The following is a 7,680-nucleotide window of genomic DNA, read 5'->3' on the forward strand; positions in this document are numbered from 1 at the left end:
TAATTTGCCTTTCTTTGACTATATAATGTCTTCTGTTTTTATATAAGTTTATTAAAGGCTACTTATGCCCTGCCTGTGTATATTGCATGCTCATCTGCGAGAGAAGTGAGATTTTTATTGAAGTTATTTTAATTTTTTTATTTTTAATTTTGAGTTTTTAAAAAATTTTACTGTAGAAAAGAATAAAGGAAAAAAGAAAAGAAACACTGTTCCAAGTGGCTCTAACCCAGGTCTTTTCCCTGCCTCCTCCTCTACCCTCACTCTCCTACCTCCTCCCTACCAGGCACCTGACTGAGTGCCCTGCCTCCGTCCTGCCACCATCACGAGGTTGCTTACAGGGTTGTTCTATGTCAAGATGTGGTTCTGATCGTGCCATTTTTTTAAAAGGAGGACAATAGGAACGCCTGGGTGGCTCAGTCGGTTAAGTGTCTGTCTTTGGCTCAGGTCCTGAACCCAGGGTCCTGGAATTGAGTCCCACATGGGGCTCCTTGCTCAGCGGGGAGCCTGCTTCTCCCTCTGCCTGCCACTTCCCCTGCTTGTGCTCTCTCTCTCTGACAAATAAATAAAAATCTTAAAAAAAAAAAAAGACTTTAAAAAGGAAGGAGGACATATTCACCACTTTCCTATCATATAAGAATGCTTACTAATATTATTTCATGACTTATAGTTAACATTTTCTTTTCTTACGACATCAAGGTAAATGTTAAATAGAAAATATGAAAGATTAACTAGAAAATGTAATAGTATATATTTTGCCCTGTTTTTTGGAATAGCTTGAAACAGTATTTTGCAACATTTTGGCAAGACTTGAAAAGAAATACACTTTAATATATTGATTCATACCTATATAATAGCTTCCTCGAAATTTAACAGGTTGGGAAAAAATGCTCTAATGAAACTGTGAAAAACAATTAAGTAGATGGAATTAAAAATTAGGTAGAAGGTACAGAAATCTACAAAGGTCACTTCAACGGTTCATTAGCTCAACAGTTCTTGAGTTTGGGCTTCTTTTAGTGACTTTCTAATGTAGGTGTATAATGGACATCATGTAATATTCCTACAATGTTTATTAATATGTGCATTTACTGCTACTATCTTCAACATTTTTGCTATTGTGCTTCAACTCACTTCAAAAGACATTTATGTGGTTGTGGCAGGGGTATTACTCTATTATCTTGTGTTTGCATGCCTGTTTCTTCCCTATCAGTACTCTAAGGGCAAGCACCCTATATTTTTGCCCTAACATCACTACATCACATCTGGCACACCATACATACGATTTTGTTGGTTTTTTTTTTTAAATGAATGATGAGCCCCTGCTATTTGCTTCCTCTCTTTTCCTCCATCCTGTACGACGTTTTAGACAATCGTAAAACTTTAGGGGAACCTGTCCAATGATTTGTATAGAAGCAGGAAATGTTCTCTTCTGATCTTAAAATGGCTGGCATTCCTCTAGCACCAGAGGAAAGATTGTTTCAGTCAGCAAAGCCAGAAGAAAATTCCACGGAAGGGATACAATAATGCTAGTGATTACCCTGTAGCTAGTTAGTTCTACCACTGCAGTATTTCCCAAACCAGTGTTCCTGCACAGTCTGCAGTTCATCCCAGGTACTTCCAGTTAGAGAAACTATAGCTTTGGGCATTCTTAGTGGACAGAGTATCTAAGGAGGACCTCTGTGTTGCTAAGTCTTTTAACTTCTGTGTGTGTGTGTGTGTGTGTGTTCTAATTTTATTTTTTTAATTAACACAGTAAAATTTACTTTTTCTATATATATAATTCCACAAATTTTATTCCACATGTATAAATTCATACAACCTCCACCAGGATTTAGATAAAAACTAGTTCCATCATCCCAAAAAACTCTCTCATGTTATCTCTTTGCCATCACTGTCTCCCCCAACCCCTAGTCCCTAAAAGATCTCAAATCATTTATCTGTTGTCCATCATGATGAACTTGTTGAGTGAGTTACCTTCTAGATCCCCAAAGTAAAAATAATAGCTTTCTACCTTCATGTACTATTAGCAGCTTAAGGGCAGGGCCAAACAGTCGAAAGTCCATTATGGAGGAAAACAAACATGTCTGTCCATTCCCACATCTGAATTTACTTTCAGACTTTTAGAAGCAAAAATTACTCATTACATCTTCTTCTAAACATAGAACATCAAGAGTAGAGAGCATAAGACAAAAGGAGTCACTAATCCCATTGCCCAGAAGACAAATGTTTAATTTTTAAAATAAAAACAATTCAAGTACCTGGGTTGAAAATCCAAACAGAACAAAAAAGAATAGAGCAAAAGCTCCCTTCTTGCTTCCCAGTTTCCTTTCTTTGTCACCCTCTTCCTTGGGGCTGCCACGACTGTTTCTCAAATGCAGAATCACAACATTGCCTGCTGAACCACCTGAAGGAGGTCCATTGTTTGGGGGATAACAGTCCTACCCGTTGGTTTCTCACCCAGTCGTGATCCAACCCTCGGTCCTTCTCAACCTGTTGAGCCCCCAGAACATGACTGGTTCATTCCTGTGCACTCTTCTCTCCCCTAGAAGGCCTTATTCCCTGGTCAAAACTTTTATCAAAACTTTTATCTCCCTGCATTTTCATTGCAAGCTCCTTTTTCCCTCAGCCAGGAGAAAAGGGTCCTGCAAGGCCAGAGACCTAGCTCACTTGGCTTTTTTTACCCTCAGTGTTTGGCATCTACTGGGTACCCAATAAATGTTTAGGTAAAAATAAAGCCACCATAGAATTGCAAAACAGCAAGGGCTGGCTTCGGTAGGCAAGCAGCTAAAGCAGGAAACAGTTAAAAGCAAGAGGAATATACTTAACTCCAGGCTTGAAAGGGGGTGGCCATCTGCTTCCGGCTTTCCTCTCCGTCCCACAATGGGTGGGTTTCCTGAAGATTTGTGGGGAGCCTGACTGAGCGTGGTAAACCCACAGGAAGGGCTGTAGTGGCTTTAGTGAAACACTGAATGAGGTTACTTGGTTGGGGGGGGAGGGGTGTCATTGATTGTCACTGGGACCCTCTGACTTGCTCTGGCTGGAAAGACTGGTGGCCATGGGAGAGGGGGTGGGGTCTGGAGGACAGTAGGGAGCTGGTCACACTTAGGTGATGCCAAAATGGAACCTTGAAATTTCCTTCTAGACTCTCTACTCCAAAAAGGACAGGGATGAAGGCAAGAATTCAGAGCGGATACAGAAAACAGGAATAAATGCCTGCGCTATGTGCTTTGCAGCTAGACAGAGTGGATGGTGGAAGCCCAGTGTTCCAGGGTCCTGACCTGAAAAATTCCAACATACTCAAGGTACATTAATTCAGACCACTATAGAAAGGAGGCCTGTCCTCAGCAGAAGACACCCGAGACATCATAAACTCGTAGGCTGTTAGAGTGAGAAGGAGCCTAACCCTCACCTGTCAAAACCCTAATCATGAAGTTGCTGCTATGGGGTAGAAATGACACAGGAGACCTTATCTGTTAACTGTACAGTGACATTCCATTCACATTAGTCATTGAGAAGATTTTCATTTTCTTTCAGTGACGTAGGGCACAGGCAATGTCCTGTAAATGTGAGATTTCTAGAAGGGATTGGCGACCTTTGGAGTCATAATAGCAATTGGTTAAAAGGGGGTGATGGGATGGAGAATGTGGGAATCTAGTCTAGTGTCAACCACATTGTAGCTGTAAGGTCTTGAGTGGTTTATTGAGCCGCTCTGAATCTGTTTTCTTATTTCAAAAGGGGATTGTTTATCATCTTTATGACCATCATTCTTTATGCAAATATTAGGCCCTGATGTAACTAATAAGAGAATGCAAAAAAGTGTATACAGGAGCTGAGTTCAAAATGGCAGAAGAGTCAGAGACCTTAGTTTGGTCTGGTCCCGGGAGTTCCACTAGACAACCATCAAATCATTCTGAACACCTGCGAACAACCTGAGATGGAAGAAAAGAGTAGCTGCAACTCTACAAATAGAAAAGCCGCCACTTTCTGCACGGTAGGAGATGCAAAGAAGTGAATCCGAGGTGATATATGGGAAGATAACGGGGAGGCTGTTTCCACGATCCGGCTACCGGAAAGAGATAGAGCAGCAGAGCTCAAAATCAGAACTTTTACAAGTCGGCTTCGTGAGGTATGTCCCTGCATGCAAGGCACTCAGGCAGCGAAGCGGGGGTGGAATCCTATGTGGGACAGTGTGGTCCCTGGATCGTTGGGGTCATGGGAAGACCAGGAGTGCCTGAGTGCAGCAGAGTTCCCAGGCATTGGAGCGGGGAAGCCGGCTACAATGAGCAAGCCCAGGAGAGCGCTCTCAGCTCAGGGCTGCCCTAAACCACAAACCATGGCATGGTTGGGTGACTACTCTCCAAGCAGGGGCCCCAAAAAATGGCAGAACCAGCAAGTACCCCCTTCTTCCACAGGAGGAGTGATATGGGAGTGCACCGCAGGTCACTGCAGGGTTGTGAGACTCGAAATGGGGTCACGTGCCTGAGATAGAAACACTCGAGGGGCACCTGGGTGACTCAGTCATTGGGCGTCTGCCTTAGGCTCAGGGCATGATCTCAGGGTTCTGGGATCGGCCCAGCATCAGGATCCCTGCTGTGCAGGAGGCCTGCTTCTCCCACTCCCGCTCTCCTTGCTGTGTTCCGTCTTTCCTGGTGTCTCTCTCTGTCAAATGAATGAATAAAATCTTTTAAAAAAAAAAAAAAAAAAAAAGCTTGGTCACAGTCCAGGTCAGCATCGAGTGCCTTCAGGGAACAAAAGCCACATAGAGCAATCAGGGGCAGATTAGTTAGCCTGGCCCCTAGCAAGGGTGGTACAACTCTGTCAGGGGCAAAGGCACTTGAGAATCAGGGTAACAGGCTCCTCCCCTAGAAGATCAGCAAGAACATCAGGCTAAGACCAAGTTTACATGTTATACTGAACTGCAGAACTCCAACCCTAGAGGAAAGCAGTATATAGAATTCATGTTTTCTTCTCCACGATTCTTTAATCTTTCAATTTTAATTTTTTTCCTCTTTCCTTTTTCAATAAATTTCTTATTTTATCAACTCTTCTAAAAATGTTTTATTTTGGTTTTTACAGTTATATTCTAAACTTTCATTATATTTAATTTTATTTTTGTATACATAATCTTTTCATTCTTTACAATTGGGGGATGCAGTTTCTTCTAAAAAAAAATACACTGAGAATTTAGTGTGTGGCTTTGTTCTCTTCACCTCTCTAATCATATTTGCTTTTTTTTTTCTTCTTTTTTTTTGTTTTACTTTGTTAAACCCTTTTAAAATTCTCACCATTACAGTTACAATCTATTCATTCAATGTATTTAATTTGATTTTTGTTTATATATACGTTTTTCATTCTTTACAATTTTGAGATGTAGTTTCTTCTAACAAACTGACCAAAATATACTCAGGATATAGTGTATTGTTTTGTTCTGTTCACCTGTCTGTTTGTATTCTTTTTCCCCCCTCTTTTTGTTCTCCTTTAATTTTCGTTTTCACATTTACATTCCATCCATTCAATATATTTAATTGTGTTTTTGTACATATATAAGTTTTTCATTCTTTACAATTTTGGGATCTACTTTCCTAACACACAGACCAAAATATACACAGGATCCAGTGTATTGCACTATTCTGTTCACCATTCTGATTAAATTCTTTCTTTTTTTTTATTTTAATTTTTTTCTTTAGTTTTGGGTCTCTTCTGATTTGTTTAGTGTATATTTCTCTGGGGTCATTGTTGCCATTTTAGTATTTTGTTCTCTTGTCCATCTATTCTTCTCTGGACAAAATAGCAAGATGGAAAAACTCACCTCAAAAAAGAAAACAAGAAGCAGTACTGACTGCCAGGGACATAATCAGTATGGAGAAAAGTAAGATGCCAGAACTAGAGTTTAGAATGACAATTATAAAGATATTGGCAGGACTAGAAAAAAGCACAGGAGATACTATAAAATCTCTTTCTGGAGAAATAAAAGAAATAAAATCTAATCAAGTCAAAATCAAAAAGGCTTTTAATGAGATGCAATAAAAAATGGAGGCTCTTACTGTTAGGATAAATAAGATGGAAGAGAGAATCAGTAATATAGAAAATAAACTTATGGAGAATAAAGAAACGGAGACAGAGAGAGATAAATACTGGACCACAATGGGAGGATTCAAGAGATCAGTGATACCATAAAATGAAATAACATTAGAATAATTGGGGGCCCAGAGGAAGAGGAAATGAGGGGACAGAAGGTATATTTGAGCAAAGTAGAGCTAGAACTTCCCAAATCTGTGGAAGGAAGCAGGATTCAAGTCCAGGAGGTAGAAAGAACCCCCCCTCAAAATCAGTAAAAATAGATTACTACCCTGATGTATAATAGTGAAGATTGCAAATTTCAGAAACAAAGAGAAAATCCTGAAAGCAGCGCTTGACAGAGGTCTTAAACCTAAAGAGGTAGAAACATAAGACCAGCAGAAGACCTATCCACAGAGATCTGGCAGGCCAAAAAGGACTGGCATGACATATTCAGGGTACTAAATGAGAAAAATATGCAGCCAAGAATACTTAGAGACATTCAGAATAGAAGGAGAGATAAAGAGCTTCCAGGACAAATAGAAACTGAAAGAATTTGTGATCACTAAACCAGCCTGACAAGAAAAATTAAAAGGGATCCTTTAAGTGAAGAAAGAGCCCCAAAGTAATATAGACCAAAAAGGAATAGAGACAATACACAGAAACAGTGACTGTACAGGCAATACAGTGGCATTAAATTCATATCTTTCAATAATTACCCTGAATGTAAATAGGCTAAATGTGCTGATCAAAAGACATAGGGTTTCAGATTGGATAAAAAAGCAAGACCCATAAATGTGCTTCCTGCAAAAGACACATTTTAGACCCAAAGACAACTCCAGATTTAAAGTAAAGGGATGGAGGATCATTTATTATGCTAATGGACATCAAAAGAAATCTGGGATGGCAATCCCTACATCAGACAAAGTAGATTTTAAACCAAAGACTGTAACAGGAGGTGAGGGAGGACACTATATAATACACAAAGGGTCTATCCAACAAGAATATATAACAATCATAAACATTTATGTCCCTAATATGGCAGCAACCAATTACATAAATCAAATAATAACAAAATTTAAGAAACATATTGATAATAATACAACAACATTAGGGAACATTAAACCACCCACTGCAATGGACAGATCATCTAAGCAAAAGATAAATAAGGAAACAAGGATTTTGAATGACACACTGGACCGGATGGACTTCACAGATGTATTTTGATCATTCCATACCAAAGAAACAGAATATGCACTCATCTCTAGGGCACATGGAACATTCTCTAGAACAGATCACATACTGGGTCACAAATCAGGTCTCAACAGGTACCAAAAGATTGGGATCATTCCCTGCATATTTTCAGACCACAATGCTTAGAAACTAGAACTCAATCACAAGAGGAAATTTGGAAGGAACTCAAATACAGGGACGCTAAAGAGTACCTTACTAAAGAATGAATGGGTCAGCCAGGAAATTAAAGAAGAATTTTTAAAATTCATCAAAACAAATGAAAATGAAAACACAACTGTTCAAAATGTTTGATGTGGAGCAAAGGCAGTCCTATGAGGGAAGTATAGAGAAATACAAAATATTCAAATACACAAACTAAACTTTCACCTAAAG

This window comes from Neovison vison, chromosome 6 (assembly GCF_020171115.1).
Source record: "Neovison vison isolate M4711 chromosome 6, ASM_NN_V1, whole genome shotgun sequence".
Classification (NCBI taxonomy): Eukaryota; Metazoa; Chordata; class Mammalia; order Carnivora; family Mustelidae; genus Neogale; species Neogale vison.